This window comes from Marmota flaviventris, chromosome 17, assembly GCF_047511675.1.
Source record: "Marmota flaviventris isolate mMarFla1 chromosome 17, mMarFla1.hap1, whole genome shotgun sequence".
In the NCBI taxonomy this organism is placed as follows: domain Eukaryota; kingdom Metazoa; phylum Chordata; class Mammalia; order Rodentia; family Sciuridae; genus Marmota; species Marmota flaviventris.
In genome coordinates, this window is record NC_092514.1 from 26,292,510 (window position 1) to 26,317,307 (window position 24,798).

Consider the following 24,798-nt stretch of genomic DNA (forward strand, 5'->3'; position numbering starts at 1 on the left):
ATCTTAATGTTATGTTCTTGAACATAAACATCAGCAAACAATATAGAGTATGAAATAATACAGGAAAAAATTTCGGTTTTATGGGTATTACAGTGTGGTTTTAATACAAGCTAAACATAAGCAAAATTGTTAGATTTATCATGCAAAACAATATGCCAAGATCAATTTTAAAAGAAAAACCAAAACATAAAAAATACCTTTCTCAATTAATCATTTAGACTCCATATAAAATACAAAAATAATCACATCAAGTACTAACTTGCTGATTGAGAGGTAAAAAATCTTTTTGATTTCAAAATTAAGTAGCTTTAGGTAAAAGCATAGTATTTTCCACATATACTATCTTTCCATTTTGCACAGAGTTCCAAGGCAGAGATTGCTTCTGGCTTTATGAATTACCAGAGATGACCTGTGTGGCTGACCTATCACAGGTCTTTTATTCTTCTTTCCTGATAGATCCTTAGCTTCTTTGGGAGGTGGCATATGAATTGGTTTCCGTGGAATTGAATTACAAAAGGCTGGTTCTGGATAGGAAGTTCCACTGTAAAAACCTACAATCATTGAAAAATCAGAACAAAACAAAACAACTAAACTTCTTGAGAACAATTACTTATTTTAAAATTCCTAGAAAATGTTAAACTGTCAAAAAGGCGAACTCTCACTGACACACCAAGCTAATCTGAATACTTTTAAAAAAACTAACACTTTCAAATATAGCAATGTAGTAAAAGATAATTCTGAGAAGCCAAAAAATAGTTAAAACATATACAAAAAATAATGCTGAGAACCCAAATAATATTGTTAAAATCTATGCAAATAATAATACCTGCAAAGTTTTTAATATGGAATTAATTTCAGAACCATAAAATTGAATAAAACCTTCATTTTCTTAACCCTGTCTAGGAAATGACTTATTTGTGAACTAGTTTCCCCTTGTCAGAGACTAAAATTTACAGAAAAATTTATTTTGCTTATACAGTTAAAGTGAAATCAAGATTTTTGTTTAGAACCAGGGAATTTTGATTTATTGTTATTCAAATTAATAAGATTTCACAGAATCAGTATAATTTTATTACTAATTAGAGAGCATCTTTTGATGAACATACTGTTTAAAAATTGTGATGCCTGACAATAATAACTATGTGAAGGTAGAACATTCTGTAAATTATCTTCCAATCCTTTGGTCATTATAGGCACACAAATTCCTTTATTTCATAATTTATAAAAATGATAGGATAAAGAATAAAGACTTAAGGGAAGTACAGCATGTAGACAAATATGATGCTTATTAGAATGAAGGGAAGGGATGGGGATAGGAAAAGAAAAAGAGTGAAATGAATTTAAAATAATTTTCATATGATGTATATAATTGCACCATCATGTACATCCATAAGAATGGTATGTCCCATATTTGTTTAGTTATATCAAAATGAATTCTACAGTCATGTGTAACTAAAGAGAACCAATAAAATAAAAAAAGAATTAAACTCATTTAAAAAGCAAAGTAATTTAATAAAATAGTACATTGTTTTAGCAATTAATTTCTAGTCAATATGTATATTCCCAACTAAAGTCTTAGCTTTACTATCTAATCATTAGGTTAAAATCACTGCTTATTGACCTTTTTTTTAAGCAAGAAAGAAAGAGTGAAAGGGAGGGTGGCAGGGAGGAAGGTGGGGGTAGGAGGAGGAGGAGAAGGAGAACGAAGAAGCCATCCTCAGTAGCTAAAATGGATAATGGATGACCTCTATGACATATAAGAGAGGCCTAATCCTGACAGCAGGAATGTGTCTTTCAGACCCTGGCAGTGTCAACACACACTTCACCAAGATGGTCAAAACAAAGTCTGGAATATGTTCCATTGTGTGAACAAAACAGAATGGAAGTATTTTTAATAATAAATCATTTAAACAAGTGAAGGCAGCTGTCATCAAGGTATGAGCTTTCAACCTAAAGCACAACGAAAAACATGCAATGCCATTTATCATCAGACCAAGCCTAAAGGCCAATTGGTTCTGTTAGATCATGTGCTATCTATATCCCACCCTGTAAAAATAATGTGCCAAAGACACTGGAAGCTCTGCCTTAGAGAAGGTTAGAAAAAGGGTAGGCAAGATGAACCATTAAAAACATCCTGAGTAAGGCTTTTTCATCCAAGAATGTAAGAGCACTACCAGGGATGCTAGCAATTGAACCCAGGTCTGTATGCATGCTAAGGACATGCTCTGTGACTGAACTACAATTCCATTCCTGAGAATTTAACTTATTTCCAAATGTTAGAAATCATTGCTTAAAAGTGTAAGTTTGCAGTTCTACAACCATTTTATAAGTTTCTATTTCTGTGAAAAAGAAACAAAATGTATAAAATTTGCTTTTGCAAACCATACTTATGTAAGCCACATAACATTAAAACTAACTTGTAAGTTTTCCATTGGCATACCCATAGCTCTTTACAGCTGGACGAGGTTTACTTTTTTAAAATTTTTATCTGCTATTTCCTTTTTCTCTTGTAATTTGGCTTGCTGTTGTTTTTCTTTTTCCTTAAAATGACAAGACCAAAGCATTCCCAAGGATATTCTATAACTAAACTTTCCATTCAAATTCTACTGAGTCTTTTCTCCCAGTTGTTTCCTCTCTCAATGGCTTACTGGCCACAATATTGAATTATATTTCTATAATTTGAGAGTAAAATTGAACATGATCAGGGATGTGATATTAATGTGTCTTCCTCTAAACAATAAGATATCAAACCCAAGAAAAAGAAAGGAATCCACCTTCTTTTTAAAGTAATTTTTTATACAGTAACATGACTAGATAAAAGTATATTGAAAAAATATTTAAAACAACTAACAATAATTTTGAATATGACTGAAAAATATATAGGCTTATTGAAATTACTCAATGTAAGGAAACCAAAAATACAAATTCATTTTGAAGCTTAAAGACAGCATAATATAAGTAAGGATAGTTTCATATCTTTATGCTATGATACGGTCAATTTTCTAATCATATACTTTTTTCTAAAATATAGTTGGCACCTATGAACACCAAAAACATATATTCTAACTGGCTACTTTAATAAAAATACCTTTTCTTTCTTCTTCTTCTTCTCACATTCTTCAGCAATTTTTTTCTTTAACCATTTTCTTGATATTTTTCTTTTGCTTTTTCTTGCAAATGTTCTTTCTCTAGTTCTTTTGCTGCTTTCCCCTCCATTTCTTTATTCATTTTTTGTTCTCTTTCTTTCCTTTTCTTAAATAAAAATAGAAATTTTAATTGAAATACCTGTAATTATTCTCACATAAGGAAGGATTGTTATATGCAATAATTTTCTAAACTTCTATTATTCTTAAAATAAGTGGTGTAACAGTGGTTGGCACAACGTGGTTTATGAGAATATATAACATGAGAATATATAATTACCTGTTCAATGTCAATAACAGGTAGTTACTGCTTGGCTGTAAGTTTCATTAGGACACTGACAAAGATCTTGCTCACCAACATATACCTGTGACTGGGATAGTACTGAGTAAATAACAGGTGCTCAATAAATATTGTTTAAATAAATTAGTGAATAAATATTACTATCTGTTAGACTGCTGAATCCTAGTATTTTTAATGGATGTTTACCCTCATGTATGTAAACATTTCCTAGATAGACAATTTGTCAATACAAATACTTGGATAAGTATTCACAAAAAGTGTGTTATAGAGTTCAAATGAATAATGCCTGCTGAAGATTGCATATAAGGACATAATTGGGCAAATATTTAGGTATACTGTTTTATATAGATCAGAGGTTTGCAAACAAGGCTAAATGTCAAATTCGGCCCACAGGTCATCTGTATTTGTAAACAATATTTTATATAAGTATGGCCAACTCATTTTGCTTATACATTTGTATATGGTTTCTTTTATTCTACAATAGCAAAGTTGAATAGTTGCCACAGAGACTGCATGGGCAGAAAACCTGAGATGTTTAAGATCTGGCCCTTTTCAGAAAAAAAAAATAATTTTTGACATAGAATATAACTCAATGCTTTTCTTCTCCTTACTCAAATGATAACCTACCAACTGTAGTTAAATTTTAAATAAATAATGGAATGGAGAGTTCACTTTATCAAAGTTTTAGAAATTAACCTGAAAGGTATAAAAGGAATATGGAATACAAATGTATATACATGTCAGTTTTCATGGAGAAAAGAAAGATGATCCCAAAAGAGAAATTCCTTCCCTGAAAGTATCTTGTAAAATACTGTAATATAAATTAACACCCAATTAATAAACATCAGTTACATACAATATATGTCCTGTTCAGTGCTGAGCAGCACAAGCAAGTCTTGAAAATCAGGGCTTGCACCATTCCTCAAGTTGATATATTTCTTTCTTGCTGTGCAGCCAATAGCTGTGAAAAGGAATCTTTTCATAACAAAACCTCAGTAGCCAATGGAACAATAATGGGTTTTAATTACTCCTCACTGACAGAAAATCTACAAACTGAAAATGGTCTTGGAATATATCTCTCTTAATCTGTATGATTTATGACTCTTCTGCCTAACCTCACCAGCAAGAAATCATCCAGTCCCTACAATGTTTTCAATGACAGAAACTAACACTTCATTGGTATCTATATCTCACACTATTCTATGTACTTTATTATACATATGGACCATCAGTTGATTTTTACAATCCCAGTATGAGGTAGGTACTATTATTATCCTATTTACAAAGGAGGAAAGGAAGGCACAAGAGGGTAAGTAATTTGTCTAAGATCACACAGTAAGTAGTAGATCACTATAGATCACAAAGACTTCAAAATGGAGGAATGCTAAAAATAATGTTATGCCAAAAATTTTAAACCAAAGTGAAATGTCAAAACTTCTTAAAACATACTACTTCTCAAAATTAATTCAAGAAGAAATAGTATCTGGATAACCATTTATTATAAAAAATTCAAAATTTAAAAATTTACCACAAAGTACTCTAGCTTCTGATAGCTTCATTGGTAGTTTGCAATGTACATTTAAGGAAGAAATAATACGAAATGACTACACAAATTAATTTTATGTTACAAGATAATATCAGAAACAAGGCAAGATAACTGCTCTATAGCTCAAAATGTGAAATAATTAGAAATGCATGTAACAAATGATGCATAATACCATCATTAAAAACTAAATAAAACTGATGAGAAATAAGAAAAATAAATGGAAAGAAAAACATATTCATAGATTTTAAATTTGATATTACTAAGAGCCATTTTCTCCAAAACGATCTACACATTTAACAAAATCCCAATAGTGCCAGGCAATATTCAAGCAGGCATAATTAGCAAATCTGATAATCAGATGCTGAATTACATATAGAAAGGTGCAAAGGAACTAAAATAAGTTTGGAAAAGAAGACAAAAGTTGATTTATATATCTATTTTTTAAAAACTATAAGTTCAATAATTATAGAGCTGTAGTAACAAGTTATTACTGCTGATACAGGATATAAATCAATAGAAGAGAATAGAATTCAGAAATATATCTATATATGTGTGTGTGGGGGGGGGGGTGTGTATCGTCAATTGATTTTAAACAAAGTGCGAAGGTAATTTGATAGGGAAAGGATTATCTATTCAATTAACAGTGGAACAATTGAATATATGTATGCAAATGAATGAACCCCAACCTTTAACTCAACCAGATATTAAAATGAACTCAAAATAAACATACAGGTAAAGCTGAAGTTATAACTTCTAGAAGAAAACGATAAATATTTTATACTCTTGAATTACACAATGTTTCTTAAATAAAGACATACAAACCATAACCATAAAAGAAAAAATTAAATATGGAATATTGTCAAAATTTAAAACTTGTGTTCTTTAAGTTGGGCACAGAGGTGCGTGCCTATAATCCCAGGAGGCTGAAACAGGAGGATCACAAGTTCAAGGCCAGCCTCAGCAACTTAGGGAGGCCCTACACAATTTAGCAAGATTGTGTCTCAAAAAAAAAGGATGGGGATATATCTAAGTGGTAAAGTCTACATGGGTTAAATCCCCAGGGAAGGAAGGAAGGAAGGAAGGAAGGAAGGAAGATCATTCTGCTCTTTAAAATATAGTATTCAGAAAAATTAAATGGGCCATGAGTGATGGCATACACCTGTAATCCCAATGACTCAGCAGACTGAGGCAGGAGGATTTCAATTTCAAAGTCAGCCTCAGCAACTTAGCAAGGCCCTCCTAAGCCACTTAGTAAGAACCTGTCTCAAAACAAAAAATAAAGAAACTGGCTGGAGATGTGACTCAGTAGTTAAAAATCCCTGGATTTAGTCCTTGGCAAAAAAAAAAGAAAGAAAAAAAATTAAATGGGAGAAAATATTTGCAATGCATTTATCTGACATTGGACTTGTGGTCTGAATATATAAAGAATTCAAAGACTGGGGATTAGCTCATTGATAGGTGCTAGACTAGCCTGAGTGAGGCCCTGAGTTCAATCCCCAGCACCACATTAAAAAAAGAAAAGAAAAAGTGAAGAGAAATGTACAAAATTCACCCAGTGTCACATGTACCTATATTCCCAGCTACTTGGGAGACTCAGACAAGAGGATCACCTGACAAGCCCAGGAATTTGAGGTCAACCGGGATAACAAAGTGATATCACCAAGATCCTCATCTCAAAAAAAAAGAAAAAAGAAAAAAGAAAGAATAATTCCTACATGTCTTTTGATGGAGAAAGGAGACTTGTTGAGGACTGAACCCAGAGCCTGCTAAGCATGCTCTCTGCCACTAAGTTTTACTCAACCGTGAATTCTTACAAATTCTTATATCTTAATAAGAAGTCATATAACTCCTTCAAAAAATGGGCAAAAGACTTAAACTGACACAAAACAAATCCAAAAGAAGCTAACAACAAATGTAGCTCAGTTGTAGAATGCTGCCTACTATGGTCAACAAGTATAATAAACTGAATTATGTCCCTTCACCTCCTATGTTGAAGGCCTATCTCCCAGTGTGAGGAGATAAAAACCTTCCAATAGTAAATCAAACTTAAATGAGGTCTTAATCCAATAAGACTGAAGTCCTTTAAAGAGGAAAATACACCAAAGATATGTGTGCACAGAGAAAAAGCCAGAAGACAAGCCATCTGCAGGCCAGAGACCTAAAGAGAATCCAAACCTGCAGACACCTTCATCTTGATTTCCAGTCTCTGGGATGTGAGAAAATTTTCTGTTGTTTAAACCACCCAAGTCTGTGGTATTTGGTTATGGCATCCCTGAAAGACTAATACAATGAGCTTATAAAAAGATGCGAAACAGCATTAGATCTCATGGAAATGAAAATTAAAACAATGGCATATACTATACACACACTGGAAGAACAAAAATGAAAGACTGACATTACCAGGTTTGCCAAAGATGTAAAATATTTGGAACTTTCATAAATAGTCATGGGAATATAAATTGGTATAAGCACCTGAGAAAATACTTTGGCAATTTCTCATAAACACATTCTTACCACATAGTCCAGCAATTCAGCTCCTAAACATTTACCCAAAACAAATGAAAACAAATGTCCACAAAAGACTTGTATATAAATGGTCAGATAATTTTATTCATAATATCTCCTAATGGAAAGCAATCCACTGACCATCAACTAGTGAATGGATAAACAATTTGTGCTATTCCATGGGAGACTACTCATCAATAAAAGTGAATCAACAACATATGAAATATCAGGATATATTTAAAAACAAAAGAAGTCCAACACAAAGAAGTCCAACAATTCTTTCATTCTGCTTTTAAGAAAGTATAGAAAGTACAATCTTATATACAGAATAGAAAGATAACCAAGATATTTAGAGCTGGGGCTGGCTATGGGAAGGGGAATGGGGGTTGGATGTGAAGGGAACTTTCCGGAGTGATGAAAATGTTGTATTATCTTGAGTGTGGTGCTTATTAATCATACAGGTATGTACATCTGTCAAACTCATAAACTTAAAATAGGTGTATTTTATTGCACAGCAGGCAGTCAGAATAGTCACTGCTACTGAGAAAGCAGTCAGCCATTAAGTGGCTTCGGATTTTCTAGCACACTGGTTCTATATCACAGAGGACAATAATTAATCTTCCTTTTCTAAAATGGTGCCCTGAAAGAACCTTTGTTTCTTACAAGTAAAAGAAATGAACAACTGGCTACTTAAAGTTTTTGACTTTCTATTTTAATTCTTCTAATAGGGCCTACTTGGCACATAGAAAAAGCTAAGTAAACATTTGTTGAAAGCATGATTGATACACTGATAACAGTGTTATCAATCATACACCTTGTTGATTTGAATTAAGTCTTTCAAATAAAATATCAGTGTGTTTTGAGAATTAAAAACAATTTTATTTTTAAATAACTTTTTAAAACATTGAAAGTAGAAGTCTTTTTCAAAATTTGTATTAATGTGTAAAAAATTAATCTGGAAAATAATTTAGCATAGCAACACAAATATTAAGTGTACTCATGAGATAAGATATTTGTTTTAAAAGAATTTCACAATTTATAGTCATATTAGAAGAAAGCAATCTTACTAATGTATACATAAATTATTTTGTCTGATTTTTTGATAAAACACAGTGAAAATGACTTAGAGAAAATAGCAGCCCAAGATACAACTAAAATGAAGCTAGAGGCAGCAGAGGACCACACACCATGAAATGTAAACAGAAAGCTAGATGCCAGACAGGAAGAGAAGAACCAGGAGAACAGTCTTTACAAATACAGGTAAATGTAACTAAGGCTGAATAAGAAATCTGATAGTTTTTAAGAAAAAAAAAAAAAAAAGGAGGGATCAATTATTCTTTAACATGCACAAGAATGCTGCAGAATAGGTAAATTAATTTTTCAGGGTTTATCTCTGAATCATTTTCTACCTTATGGAATCTTGCTTTCAATAATTAGTGATTTATGTCATGGCAAGCCACTTACTCCCAAAAGAATTTTTTCCTCAAAAATAATTGGATTAGGTCTACTACCACTAACTAAAACAGTGAATATATATCATATATCCCTCAGAAGCATCTTACATTCTTAGGAAAAACAACAATTATGTTTGATTGGCATGGTAAAATTAGCTTAATGAAGTTAGAAGATAAGAGAAGCTTCTAGAGGAGAGAGCACATCATACATGGAGAACTATTTTTATATAAACTTCAAAAAGGTGTCAACCAAAATTTTGTAATGGTCATATAGACTTATTTTGATTGTGACATTTATTCAAAGTACTCTTTTGGGGATGAAGTAAACAAACACAATCCATAGTAATTGATTTCTAAACAAACACAATCCAAGTAAGGATCAAATACTTTTATGGTTATAATACACACACACATACACACAGACACCTCTCTAACCAATTTCCTTCTAATGCCTGGATGATGAAGATTATGTTATCTTCAACTTACTGAAATTATTTGATACTCATAATAATATCACTTGGCATCAGATTCAACAATAGGTAAGGACAAAAACTATAATTAAAAATTTAAAACTTTGTCCTATAATTTGAGCATTTATCTAAATTCATAGTTATATTTTAATAATAAAATCAATTCTAAACATACAAAATCACAATATAAACAAAGTGATAGCATAATATTTTTTAAATGGGGGTTGGGGGGCAGTATTAGGGATTCCACTCAAGCCCTCGTGCATGCTAGATAAGCAGTCTATCACAGAGCTACACCCTACCCTAGACCTTTTTTCATTTCATTTTGAGTCAGGGTCTCAGAAAATTCACCAGACTGGCCTCAACTTTGTGATTCTCCCATCTCAGCTTCTAAAGTAGTTGGAGTTAACAGGCATGTGCCACTATGCCCAGTTATTTTAAAATTTCTAATGTATCAGGCTGGGGTTGTGGCTCAGTGGCGAAGCACTTGCCTTGTACATGTGAGGCACTGGGTTAGATCCTCAGCACCATATAAAAATAAATAAACAAAATAAAGACCTTTTTAAAAAAAAAATTCTAATGTGTGATCCAACATAAGAATGTATTAAAATTGAAAGTAGGGATATGAAGGATAGCTCAATGGTTGCATGCTAGCCTAACATGCTTAAGGCCATGGGTTCAATTAGCACCATAAATTAAAAAGTAATAATAATAATAATAATAATAATAATAATAATAACAAAAAAATTGAAAGGAAGAATAGGAATATAGCTCAGTGGTAAAACCCAGCATGAGTGAAACCCTAGGTTTGATCCCCAGCACTGCAAAAAAGAAAATTCATTGACTCATTCAATTAACAAATGCTTACTATATACAAAGAATTATAAACCTTGTAATGGATAAAAAATAATATAAAAAAGAATTCTTGTTCTTAAGGATCTTAAAATTACAAGGAAAGCAAAGGGATATACATACTACAAAACAGCCATTTTTTTTCTTTTTTATAAAACATACAGAAAATACAAAGCACCATATGATAAAGTGCTATAAAAGTTAATATAAATTGAACAAAGATTCACAGGAAAGAATCTCTAACATGTGAACAGCCAATCTGCATGTAGGAAGTAATCTGAGTTAGATGACAAATGGAAAAGTAGAACAGAGAATATGATGAGATTCCATCCTGATAAAATACCATATGTAAAAATTAGGAAATGAAAAATACTAAGAAGATAAGTATTCTCAAAATTTCTCAAGAATACATACTCTTGAGTCCTGGGCAGTACAGCCAAAAGCTCAAGATTTCTAGGAAATTTATTTGCATCTTAAAAATAATGTAAAAAATTTGGTGCTCTCTTAGTATATGCAAGGCCCTGGGTTTGATCAACACTTTGAAAAATAAAATAAAAATAAAACTTACAGTCTACTTCTTTATATACCTATGTTTGCTTTATTATAAAAATATAACATTTTCCTCTCAAAAAATTTCCAGTAAAACTAATACTCCAAGAAGATTGGGGGTGGCTGTGATTATCTTGTGTGAGTTCCCTAAATAATCCCTGTAAAAAGAATCAGCATAGAATAAAGAGAAAATAGATGGTAGACATGCCTGAAATGCTACTTTGGCTCAGGGAATAGAGTGGAGACTCTTTAACTAGTCAGTCTAGAGTTTTAAAATCTCAGTCAGAAGTCAGTACAGGTGTGGCACATGAAAAACATTTTTAGACATAAGGAATAGCAGTCAGATCTATTCAGCAAAGATTAATCTGGCAGAGACATACAGGAAGGGTTTATTCATTTAACAAATATTCCTGGGTACCTCTAATGTGTGGTAATGGATAAGCTGTTGGAGAACTGAAAAACAGAAGCAAAATTCCTGATCTTATAAGAACTTATATCCTAGTGTGGAGAAGTAAACAATAAAGTTGAAGGAAGTAATGAGACCATTCAGAAAATAAAATAGAAGCAGCAATTATATATATAGTAAAGGAAGGGATGTTTTGGAGCAACAGAATTATTATTATTATTAAGTGACTGAAGACACAGTAGAAGTAATAGAAATAAAGGAATAATAGGAAAAAGTCTATGAAGAGGAATGGGGCAAAGGTATTTTTTTAGGTGTACACATTTGGAGTTGCCTGCTCATCTAATGGATAGAAATCCAAGACTCAAAAAATTCAAGTCTAAAGATTCAGACTTGGTGGGGCTAGCATTGTAGCTCAGTGGTAGAGCACTTGCCTAGCACATGTGAGGTGCTGGGTTCCATCTTAAGCACCACATAAAAATAAATAAATACAATAAAGGTATTGTGTCCATATACAACTAAAAATATTTTAAAAATATTTAGAATTGCTGAATGCAGGCAGACACTAGTAGAGTTCACAGGGACAGAAAAGAACAAAATTAGAGGGCATCCAGGCTCTGTAGTGCATGCCTTTAATCCCAGTGACTCAAGGGGACTAAGGCAGGAGGATGGCAAGTTAGAGACAGTCTCAGCAACTTAGTGAGACCCTGTTTCAAAACAAAATAAAAAGGGCAGAGATGTAGTTCAGTGGTAAATCATGCCTCGGATCAATCCTTAGTACCAAAAACAAAAGAAGAGTAAAGGGCAAAGGGCAGAAGACAAGAGACTTGATAAATATTCATGAGGGTAGGGGTAAAAAACAAAAGCAAAACCCCAAAGAAGAAAGAAACTAAGAGAAATATAAGAAAAACCTAGCTAAGGACTAATTGGAAGAAAGACTTTGAAAAGAGATGTTAGGATATGTGTATGCATTTTTTTCCTTTTCACCTGTTCATTCTTTTTCTGAACCCATTCCTTGTGCTTTTCTTCAGCAATTTTCTTTCTTTTTTCACGTTCTTCAATTTTTTTCTTTTTTCTAGTTGTTGATTTAATTCCTGTGGATTTCATTTAAACAAAAGACAATGTTTAAGGGAAGTACCCAAATCACATATTTTAAAAAAGGCTGAACTTAACCAAATTAAACAAGAATATAGTTTCCATTATACAATATATACCACTACTGATAATAACTTACTTAAGTAACTAGTCTACAATGAAAGAAAGCATTGGTAAAAAGTATAAGTCATTTTTTAGAAATGCAAATAATTGCTTGGCAGCAAAACACTAGTTTCTTAGACTAAATTTCAGCTAAATTACCCTCATTGAAATCAACTTTTCCACACACAAATTTTGGCACCACTGTAAGCTATTCGCAGTAGCTCAAGAGAATTGCAACTTTTTTTTACAGTTATAAAAAGTTTCAAGATTCTTGCTGAAGATAAAGAATAGGAATTAAGTAATCCCTAAATTAAAATTTTAATTCAGAGTTACACCAAAGAAGAAATGTAAAGAAGGTATTCAGTTTCCATAGAGAAAAAAAGAATCAGAGTTTTCTTCACAGAATTTATAGCTGTTGGGATATAAAACAAAACCAAATTCATACCTCAGATTATATAACTGTCTTGCTGTCACCAGAATCTACACATCTGGGCATTTCCTCAGGAGAAAGAATGTGGAAGGTATGGCCAAATAAAACTACAAGTTGAATGCCACCACTCTGTCACTCATCGGCTAAATTATGGCATTAGTTGAGAAAGCTGTTCAAACTAGACTTCTCTAGGACTCTACAATCATAATTACTGGTTAGTTTTCTTCCTTCCTTAGATACTAATAATCAGATACATTTATGAATCTTCCATTGGTCCCCCTTTCTCCTTCCCATCTTTCCTTTCTCCCCAAATACTTACCTCCATGGGCAATTTTCCAACTCTCAGGTTAATTCCAGGGTCTTAAATGAAGATAAAATTTTACACCAAGAACATTTTTTTTTTTGCATTTTAGAATAACTAATCAAAAGATACTTGTTTACCATGACTTCTGATCTTAAAATTCCACTGCAAAGAAAATAGTTGCCCTATCTCACTTAGAAAATCTTCAAACTTTGAAATATCATATCCCACAAAACAAATATCTACCTTGATAGGATTCTTCACTACCTCATAGCTGTTATTCCTTTATTACTCACTCAATAAACTTTAATTGAGTGCCTGATATTGATCTAACAAGAACTGTGCATGTACACACACACACACACACACACACACACACATACACACACAGAAAGATGAAATCCTAGAAGTCTCTCATCTAATCTTTTCTGTATATACCAAAGAATAAAGTGCTACACTGTGAGTTACTGGGTATAAAAAAAGGAGTTTGGAGAAAAGAACAAAAAGGGAAGACAAAGAGAAATGGTTTGAACCAGGATAGTCAGAAATGAGCAGTTTCTTAAAATAGTGAAAGAAGATGACTTTAAAAGAAGTGAAAGATGCGGAAGGGGATGGTGATTAATTTAATGTGTGGTACTAATTTCCTCTTTAGATAGAAAGAGGTTTTTTGAAGACAGTAAATTGAACACTATGATGAAGAATAAAAGTCAAAAGGGATGATTTAGAGCTCTTATTAAGACTGAAGGCTGAGTTTGAAATGATCAGTACTATTCTGAGGGAGATTGACTAGAAGGTTATGACAATATACCCTATAAGGGGAAGACAATCTGGACTTGTGCCAGAAAACAAGTAAAAGGAGAAACACACAGAGTGTGTGTGGGTGTGCAGATACGCATGTGTGTATGTATGTGTATATACATGTGTATAAATTTACATATAGTAAAAGGCTAGGTATAAATCTGACAACTATACATTCGAAATTTTCCAAACCAGTTCTAAATTTTCTTTTAAAGAAAAGTTTAAATGTATGATTAAGCATAATTGATTATATTTATATACTTTTTAAGAGTCTTAAAGGTAACTCAAAAGGGGGAAAATTAAGATGTTGCATTACTATTTTATGAATACCAAATTTTAGTTAATGTTGATATAGGTGATAATAAAGAAAAGATCCAAAAGTACCTAGAAAATTCTACCACTGACCTGAATAGTACTGTATTCTTATAATGTCTATTTAAGTATTTGCCTACCCAGAATATACATCACATTCTCATACACTACCCTCTCTTCCAAGGCTAGCTCCTCTTAGAATTTCCCATGCTGCATGGCTCCATCTGTTCACCACGGAGGCAGGCCTCCTCCAGGATACAGCAGGAGTCTTCTTTCCAAAAGCCCCTGCATGGTCTTCTGGTACACCACTGAATTTCAACAGGATTATAGCTATTTTCCCATAGAGTAAACATTTGGTTATGGAAAACCAATCTCCAAAGAGGGTCCTAAACATGTATCATTATTTCAATATATTTTGCCTATTTTCAAATGATTTTTTACTATTGAAGGTAACAAAAACAAAAAACAAAGTGACAATTTTGAGTTTCACAAAATCCTACCCTACTCCTTCCTTAAGGGCTGATAAATTAAATAGCTGAATATTAAATGGTGAGGTTGAAAAAAATAACAGGAAAAAAAGTACCTGGACTAGTCACAAAATAAATAATTTTTATAATTTTGAACAGATTACATTAAAATGTGAAGTCAAATGTTAAAAATTAGAATTATCCAAAGACCACAGAGAACTTAGAAGAATTAAAGAATTATTTTAAATAAAAAATGTAAATATATTTAATAACCTACAAAACCAATATGCTAGCTTGCATAATGTCAATGTTAATTTTCAGTGTTTACCATGTTTATCATTACAACATTATTACAAATGTATAACATTTTTAATAGGGTAACTATAAAGGGTTAAAACAATTTTTTAACTCAATCTCACAGAGATGTCTAAAACAAATTTAAATGTCTGTTACTAAAATAAAATTCATGAATGAAATGAGCTTTTTAATGATTCAACTATCCTTTAAGTTTTCCTTTAAGTGGGGCATGGTGGCACTTGCCAGTAATCCCAGCAGCTTGAGAGGCTGAGGCAGGAGGATTACTAGTTCAAAGCAATAAGCAACTTAGTGAGGCCCCCAGTAATTTAGTGAGACCCTGTTTGTAAATAAACTACAAAAAAGGACTGGAGATGTGACTCAGTGGTTAAGTACCTCTGCATGGTACTGAAAAAAAATTTCCTTTAAATGTTAAAGGAAGAAAATAAGAAAGCAAGAATAAGTTCAAAAAGCAAATACTGAGTCTGATCTATTTATTTCTAAAATATTTCTTAATAAAAAGCACATAAATTGGAAATCTAAAGAACTTAATACCAGTTCCAGCTCTGCCACTAACCGAAACCTTGGCAAAGTTACTTCTCTCGCCTTCATGCTTCTTAGCTTTTATAAGGATCTGAAATGAACCATTCCTTATGGTCAAAAATCTGTGCTTTTAATGACATGGTTTGTAAGCAAATTAGGGAATAGAGTAAGTAAGGACAGAAAAATAAGGGAAAGCATGACTTAGGAAATAAAGAGAAAGGCATGAAAATCCAAATAGATTTTGGCTAAAGTTTATGATGATAAGCCATCTTCTAATTCTGCATTGTTTTCTATTGATATCATCAGTCCCCCAACACCAAATGTCCCTCCTATATCCTGCAAAGCAAACTGATCCTACTTCCAATGGAAGTACCTCCAATTTACACTTTTGGATGACAGAAGTTAAACATTATTTCTGCAGAAAGCTATAATAGTTTTCAGCAGTATTCTTTAAAAGAAAAAAAATTAAATAAAGTTTTCACTCAAAAGAAATAAAATATAAAGACCATAACAGCTCAAAATAAGCTAACAAAACATTGAGTAGATAACCCATATGTTATGATTGATAGCTACAATTCCTTGGCATGACTAACAGGCAAGATTCATTCAAAAATATCTTAAATTGCTTCAAAGTTAAGTAATGAAGTAGCCATAAGAAATGTCAAATTACTCAAAACATGAAAAGGCTTTAATACATACAAATAATTATACCCTGCTATATGCTTAATGGTTGTGGTAAGGGCTTTATATTTATTATTTTATACTGTTCTTGAAACAAATCTTCAGAGTAGTTATTATATACTTTCATATGTAATAACTAACTCGTATTGAATTCTTTCTATATAGTAGGCCATATCCTGATATTCATTTAGACCTCATAATAACAATAAGAGGTAAATATTATTCTCCCCCTTTCACTGATAGTGACTCTCCTTACAAGTGACTTCTATAGTAGCTAGAAAAAAACGCAAATGAACTGTGCTTTACCACTAACTTACTCTACCAGTGTTTTCCAAGTTGTGAGTCTAAAATCAATTTAACAGATTATAATTGACTTTCATAAAAAAGAATACCATGTTTTGAATAAATTAAGATACTTTTTCAAATATATATGTATATACATCTATGTATACGTTTATATTTATGTTCAACATGAAAAAATTAGATTTCTCACTGTGAACAAATATTTTTCAAAAACACTACACAAGGACTGATGAACAGTGGTAGAACCCTTGCCTAGCATGTGCAGGGCTCTGGGTTTGATCCCTAGCACTCCAAGAAAAAAAAGAAGCAGGGAAAATAAAAGCCACACTAAACATTGGAACTAGTAATGTTAAAAGAACTAGTAATGTTAAAATCTAAAGTTGAGGTAAAGGGAAGAGACTGGGGTCTCAAAAATAAACATTAATTCTGAAAACAAATTTAAAAAAATCTTCTCCAAAGGCTATGACTAGCAATGATAGAAATGCCAATACCAATAAAAAACAAAATCAGCCATCTTTATACTTTGTTTCATTTAATCCTCACAAAAATCCTATGACAGGTACTATTTTTCCCACCTTGTCCAGATGGGGAAACTGAAGTATAAAATCTAAATAAATTGGCTAAGATCAACCAGCAAGTAAAAAGACTAGAACTAGAGCTTTTATTAAGCCTGGCTGAAACCAAATCACAAAGTCTTTTTCAAGCCCTGTGCTTGCTAAGAGGAAATAAGTACTACTCTCACAGTGTACATTTCCAGGAATAAATTTGTATTCTAGAATACAAAGTATCATGTAAAAGGGAAATGCCAGAATATACTAATTTACACAATCATTTGAATCATTCCAAGTCTCCTGAACAGATGATTGCCTACCTGGTAGAAACCCATCACAAAAATAACAACTAGTTTCAAAACCAATATGAAAAATTTCAAGGAAGATCATAAAGGACAAAGAAAGTACAAAGCTTTAGTTCCCATGATTTTTTTTATAATAACATGGTTACTAACAGACTAGAATAAACTAAAATATCCAACCATAGTGTACCAGTTTACTATATTTTAATATACATTAATACATGTTAAATATACTTTAATAATAAGCAGTCTTTTTCTTTTCTTTTTTCTTTTTTTTTTTTTGTGGTGCTGGGGATTGAACCCAGAGCATTGTGTATGAGAGGCAAGCACTATACCAAATGAGCTATATCCCCAGCCAATAATAAGCAATCATTTTAAAGTGATGTTGAAAAATATTTAATGAGGGCTGGGGTATAGCTCAGTGGTAACATGTTTTCCTAGCAAGCACAAAGCCTTGGGTTAGATCCCCAATGCAACTCCAAAAAATACAAAAAAAAATTAAAATGACATGGAAATATATTAATAATATAACAGGCAAAAAAAACAGATTGAAAAAGATTGAAACTATTTCATTAAAAACAAGAAGTATCTTTCACCATTTCTGTGATGAAAAGAAATCAGAGAGTGAGTCTGGATAGGGAGCTTAGGTGATGGCGAGTTATACAAATATATTTACTTGCCAGGGCACATGCTCTTTGGTAGGTAGAATAGATTCCTGTCTTTATTTCAATTTTTCTCTTCTTTCTTAAAACTTTTCCTGAGTATATAGTTGAATTTACCTAAGTGCAAAAGTCTATTGTATGTCTCTCTAGATATACATTTGTACATATAATCAGCCCTCTGTATCCATGGGTTCTGCAACCATGGATTTAATCAAGCATAGATCGAAAATATGCCAAAAAAAATTGTGCCTATACTGAGCAGGGACACATTGTTTTCTTGTCATTATGCTGTGAGCAATTCAGTATAATAACTACTTAGGTAGTGTTCACATTGTATTAGGTGATATAAGTAATTAGAAAAGATTAAAAGTAGATGGGGAGATATATACGTTAAATGCCTTTATATAGAAAGACTTGAGCATTGAGTATTTTGGAATCCAAGAAAGTCCTGGAACCAAACCTCTTGGATACTTAAGATGACTGTTTTTATTTTTTAAAAACTTACATAGAAGAAAGTCTAGAAGGCTAAATTCCATAATATTAACAAAGATTATTATTAGGTGTTGAAATTAAAAGAGCTTTTCATTTTCTTAATTATATTTAGCTATATTTTCTGAATGTTCTTCTAATGAATATACTGCTTCTATAATTAGATTTATTAAGATTGATATAGTAAACTAATACAAACAAATGCACACACATTGTTTTCAGGAACAATAAGATTAACATTTTAATTTGCAACAGCAACTCTACTCTGTGAGCTCAGTGTCATATAGAAAGAATACCGTCTAGTTGTACCTCTAGAGTTTTCTGTTGTAGTCGGTCACTTTCTTCTTTTTCTTTGCCAACAAACCACACCTCCCATGGTGTCAGGCTGCTTTCTCCTAAGTGGACCCGTTTCTGTTCTTCTTGGTTATCTTCTGATTCAACTTTACTGCTATGAAAGAAAGGATACTATAGAACTTGTACACGAAATACTTCTCTTACTAGTCAAAAATCATTTAACTATATAATGAAAACAAAATCTAACAACATATTTTCAATACTGTTATTTTAAAAACATATGAATCAATTATATAAAGTAAAAATATGAAAAACCAGGAAAAGGAAATCTAATTTTGAATTACTTTACTCATTTAGTTATGCCACTCCCTTCAAAAAGCAAATTATTTAAAAACCCAATGGAATAACTTGAGCCCAACCTATGTGCCTCAAGGTCACTTGAGGAAATTATTTATTTCTAAAATTTTATTTTTTTTATTCCTAAAAATTCTATCTATACAAGTAATCACTAATTACTACTAGTACACATAATCTTTTGTAGGTGTGTGTATGGTACCAGGCGTTGAACCCAGGGCCTTGGACATGCCCCTGAACTATATCTACAGCTCCACTACCACATACACACATATACACATAACTTTAATCAGATCCTGGGGCAGACCTTTCCCTTTTCCTCCATTATATAGCATAGAAAAAAAGTAATGTGTACATATATACTGAGAGAATGATGAAAAGCAAATAATTTAATAATTAGGAATTCTGGGTAAAGGATGAACAAAAGTTTTTTATATTCTTTTTCTTTAAATTTGAAATTATTTTGAAATAGACAGCTATAGAAAAAAATATACCCTTCTCTTTTTCAGTGCTGGGAATCGAAGCCAGAGCCTCATTCATGTTAAGTATACTCTGTACCAACTGAGCTACACCCACAACTGCTGTGGCCCTTCTCTCCTTCAACATTTAATATTTTGTTTGACGACATTTTGCCAGTTCTTAGAGTATACAAGACTCTCCAATCTGTTTATCTCTTATCATTGTCTTCATCTCCACTTTGTACCTTCTGTCAGTCTGACTCTTCTGGGTATACAGAAAATTAACTATATGAGTAAATAAAGAACAGAAGGATTTGGCTGGATACATAAGCCTCACAAAACTTATGGAAAACTTAACAATCAGTACTCATGGATAGGAAGGTTGTTCAGTACCCAACATAGCTCCAGGGGCAAGTTTATTATATAGACTCAGGTGTGTGTATCTTCAACATTGTTCCTTCTAACAAACAATTGCCTCACAACTGCTTTGTACCACTTTTTCTACCTCATAGATTCAGTTTCCCTAATTTTTTTTTGGGGGGGTTATGTTATTTAATCATCCATTCATGTCTTTCCAGAACTTGTATTCTAAGTGGAAAAGAGACATTGTTAATATATTATTTCTTAGGCACATCTTTCCTTTTTAGTCTTGCATTATGACCTCATCTGTTCTCAGCTTCAACTATCACTATATGCTGGTGATATCTGGATCAGCTATTCTGGGCCAGATCTCTATCTTAGAGATTTTTTTTAGACTTATTTCTAACAATTTTATAGACAGCTCCATGATATTGAACTCAGTCAACTGAAAAAAAAATCTAAGCATTTTCCAGCATCCACCCCCTCTTTCTTCCCCACTAAGAAAAATTTTACTCCTCTTATAATCCTAAGTGAATGTTACCACCATCCACTCAGTTACCTAATCCAGAAATCCAGATCTGACTCCACCCGCTACCCCTCCATGTCTGATTCCCCCTACCCTCATGCCCATACAATCACTAGTCATATCAATTCTACATCCTTCAATTTTCTCAAGTGATTCTCTTCTCCAACCTTTCAAACACTCCAAACATAAACAGTCTCTAGCCTTCCCTTTTAAATCATTCTCTAAACCTGTTGCCAGATTTGCCCCTACCAATGCATCCTTTTATCATGTAACTTCTCATCTCAAAGTTCTTCAGGGCCCATTTGCGCACAGGATGAAATCCAAACTCCTTAGCCTGACATCCATAAATTGACTCCTGCCTTTCTTTTCATAAATTGGTGATCCAGACTCTACATTTCAGTCATGTTGAACTTCTGTGGGTTGGTAAATACACTATGGTGTTGAGCTCTTCAGCTTTTGCCTAAAACTGAAATGCCTTTCCTCTACCTTCACATATGGCCAGATTAAGAGCTTACTTTCATGAGTAAAACAGCCTGGGGATAAAATCTCTATCTGCTTCTTCCTAGCTTCTGCACATGTTTAAATTTCTCTAAAAAAGAGATCTCATCTGTAAAATGGAGATGACAGTAGTAGCTGCATGAAGAAGCAAAGCACTTAGTATAGTTCTGGGCCCTCAGTAAGTACATACTATGCCATTTATTATAATTATTACTATAACTAACTCCTATTCTTCCTTCAAGATTTTATTCTGATACTATATTGTCTGGGAAACTTTCTAAAAACTTCTGGATTAACTGCCTTGGGCTTCCTGTCACTGGTTCCCCCTCTGCCACAGGCCATGAGTTCCTTAAAGAAAAGAACATGAATGAATGAATGAATAAATAAGAACTTGGCTGGTTGTGATAGCATAGACCTGTAATCCCAGCAATGTAGGAGGCTGAGACAGGAGGATTGTAGGTTTGAGGCCAGCCTGGAAAAATAAAAAAGGTTTAGGGCTGTAGATTAGTAGGCTGTAGATTAAAGCACCTTGGATTCAATCCCCAGGACTGGAAAAAAAAAGGAAAGAAGAAAACCAAATATGTCTTGACTGAGGGTCTAGATTATGAAACATTGTTGAAAGAAGAAATTAGTCAAATCAGTTTTTTTAGATAACACTTTAAATACTTCCTGCCTTAACATTTTTAGCAAATGTGTTCAAAATGTATAGCATATAAACTACAGATATACTCATAATAAAGAAAGGCTTCATAATTAGCTATTTATGACAAGAAATTTATTAAGGCATAACTTTCCTAACTATAGTTATATGAAAGACAGAAAAGAACTAAATAGATAAGCAGTAGGCCCAAAGCATATTATAAAAGACTCCAGAAAAATACTTTTCATCATCTTGTTTTGATGTCATCTTTGATCATCTTCACAATCCCAGCCAATACACTTGAAGGTCAATCAATCTTTTAAGCATAAGTCTATTTGTACTGAAAATTATCTTGAGGGATTGGGGTGTGACTGAGTGGCATAATGCTTGCCTGGCATGTATGAGGCCCAGCACCCCTACAAATCTGAGCACATAGATATGTGCAGCCAATGCCTGAGTCTATCTCAAAGAAGCCTTACTCTACTAGTATGCCACAATCAGATGTAGCTAGTAAGGGACAGAGAGAGGCATAAAATCCCAGAGCTCTTGGTTTCTCTGTACTCTACAGAGGATGCTGATAGCCCAAAACAATGGCTGGGCTATGACTCAGGCTGCCTTCCTTCATCTCATCCCATACAAGCTATCCAGAACAACAACTAAAGGAACACAGTCATCTTCTAAAAGAAAAGAAGTGCTAGTTTTTCTGAACCATTTGAAAATAATCATGGTATCTAACTATTCTCCAGGAAGGAGAAACAGGAATTCATTCAACACACATTTATTGAGTACCTAATAAAAATCTAACACTTGCCACACACAAGACCTAACAAATTCTGCAATCTTTCTAGACCCACATCCTCAGTATTCTTTTGACTCATGGGGAATGAAATGTGCTTAGGCAGCCTTAGCCCTATTAGCTCATTCAGGCTTTGGGTGAGACATAGATAGGTCTGGCTCCTCCCTTGACAGGTTCCATTTGATTAGCATTTAGGCTTGTGGAAGCTAATGCAGCATCTCAGTAGTTGAGCTGCAGATTTTCATGGTCATTTATTCCTCAGGCTGATAAACTATGTCCACATTGTTTAGTCCTGTTAATTATGTTCAGAAGGTATTTCACACATCTTTAAAATGCATTTTAAAAATATCTAATACCCACTAAGTCCTAAAGAATCCCTACAAAACATAGTTGAAAATGGTCTCCTAAAACCCTACCTCTTACCACTAAGTCTATGGGGTTAATATGAGATGCCTCTTTCTTGTTTTTTCAAGCAGCCTGGACAGCCTGCATGGTTACTCTTCCTGGTTTCCATTTTCACCAACATACCTCTCATCTTTAAAAGAGTAACTTTTGTAACCATGTATGGGTCATTTCAGATGGTTCCACATTCCATTCATTCATTCCTTATACAGAGAGGGGCCATCTTGTCACTTACACATAAAGTATGGGTTCTCTGGTCTGCATTTTTTTAGATCTCCTGTATTGTTCCTTATATAGTTTGATGGTTAGAAACTTGTAAATTGGCTTCTGAAGATGATGTTTACCCCAAAATAGACCTACATTATTACAGTGATAGGCCTTTTGCTTCTATTTCTATACACCCTAAAATAGTCATGCTGTATAAGAGGGAACCTGATCAGTTTACCTCACTACTAGGCCCAAATCTGCTAATAAATTGGTGTATGCCTTTGAGTCAGACTTTTTATTTGTGTTCTGTGATGCAGTTTTATCACATGTAAAATGAGTGGACTGAGCTGGGCTTTAATTTAATAAAATCTTGTATATTTTATTTATGGTCCCCAGTACCTAAACTAATATGTGGCAAAAAATAGATGTTTGCTGACTGAATCTCTGTAGAAATAAACATTATGATGGTTTTTAATAATCCCTTTGCTTCAAATATTCTTTGATACAACAATAACTATTCCACTGAAAGTTCGTCCTCAGATGAGACACAACCCTGCCTCTGCATGTTGTGGTGGACTAATCTCTGTGCTTCAGCTCTTTACACTATTACAACCTACTACATAAAACACATTTTGGAACTAAGATTATGGACAAGAGTTCTTCAGTTCACCATCTGGATTTTTGAGGATTCGTGAAACTCCTGAAATAGAAGCAGTTTTGTGTGTTGGAGACTATATACGGGTCATTTTTAAGGAAACTGAGATAGCAGCAATTAAAGGGCTAAGAATCAGAAAACATGTCATCTTTAAGAAATGGCCCAGGACTCTCTGCAGAAAGGGCTGCATTTAAGGATGCAGGCGCCTGCTCAGCCTCTAAGGTGGAAGACAGGAGATTGTTTTGGTTTGCTGAAGGTACTTGGAAGGGTCCAAGGAACCTTGGGACCGGTTGTATCGGTCAGGCAGTCTCAGGTTTACCTGGCGCGCCCTGGTAACTCCGTTCCTCTCAGGCTCAACACCTCGGCCTCTACGTCATGGGCATCTTCGTCCACATCTTCCTCATCCTCTTCGTCACCATGTTTATCGTCAAACGAGAAGCTCTGGTGGCCGAGGGGAGACAACAGTGACATGGTGGAATTGCTGCAGCTCTGAGGCAGCGGCGACCATCAGATAGACGTCGCCACCACCCCAGCCTCTGCCCCCGGGGACCCGTCATGAGGACGGAGAAGGAGGCCATGGAGGCCTCAGACTCGGAACTGCAGTCCAGAGAGAACAGGATGCCGGGAGGGGAAGAAGCAACACTCCACTGCCACACATCCTGCACCTAGCCCGCCAAGTTCAAACCGGCCGCGCTGCAGAGAGGACATGCTCTCCCAGCAAGCCCCGCGCACGTTGGGCCCGGCCAATCCCCTGTGCCGCGTTGCCATGGCGACGCAAGGAGGATACGAGGGCTGTGTCTGGGCCTATAGAGCGTGGCTTCCTCTCTGTCTGCCCTTCTTCCTGTGTCTGGAAGGTGCCTGTTGCTTGTGAACTTATTCAATTCTGCGTCTCTTCCAGCTGACACCTGGGGGGGGGGGGGGGGGCTGGGCTTTTTTTGAGGTGGTGTTGCAGACCATTTGGTATTTGAAATAACGTTATTACTGAATAAAGCAACTCCTCTTAAAGGGAAAAAGGCAGAATTAAGGACTAACATCCACCCCTCGACCCCACCCCC

General features: G+C 33.8%; 1 pseudogene; it reads right to left on the reverse strand.

Moving 5' to 3' along the window:
- Positions 1 to 291: 291 nt before the first annotated feature.
- LOC139702488 (coiled-coil domain-containing protein 34-like) lies at positions 292 to 24,511 on the reverse strand (annotated as a pseudogene).
- Positions 24,512 to 24,798: the final 287 nt, after the last annotated feature.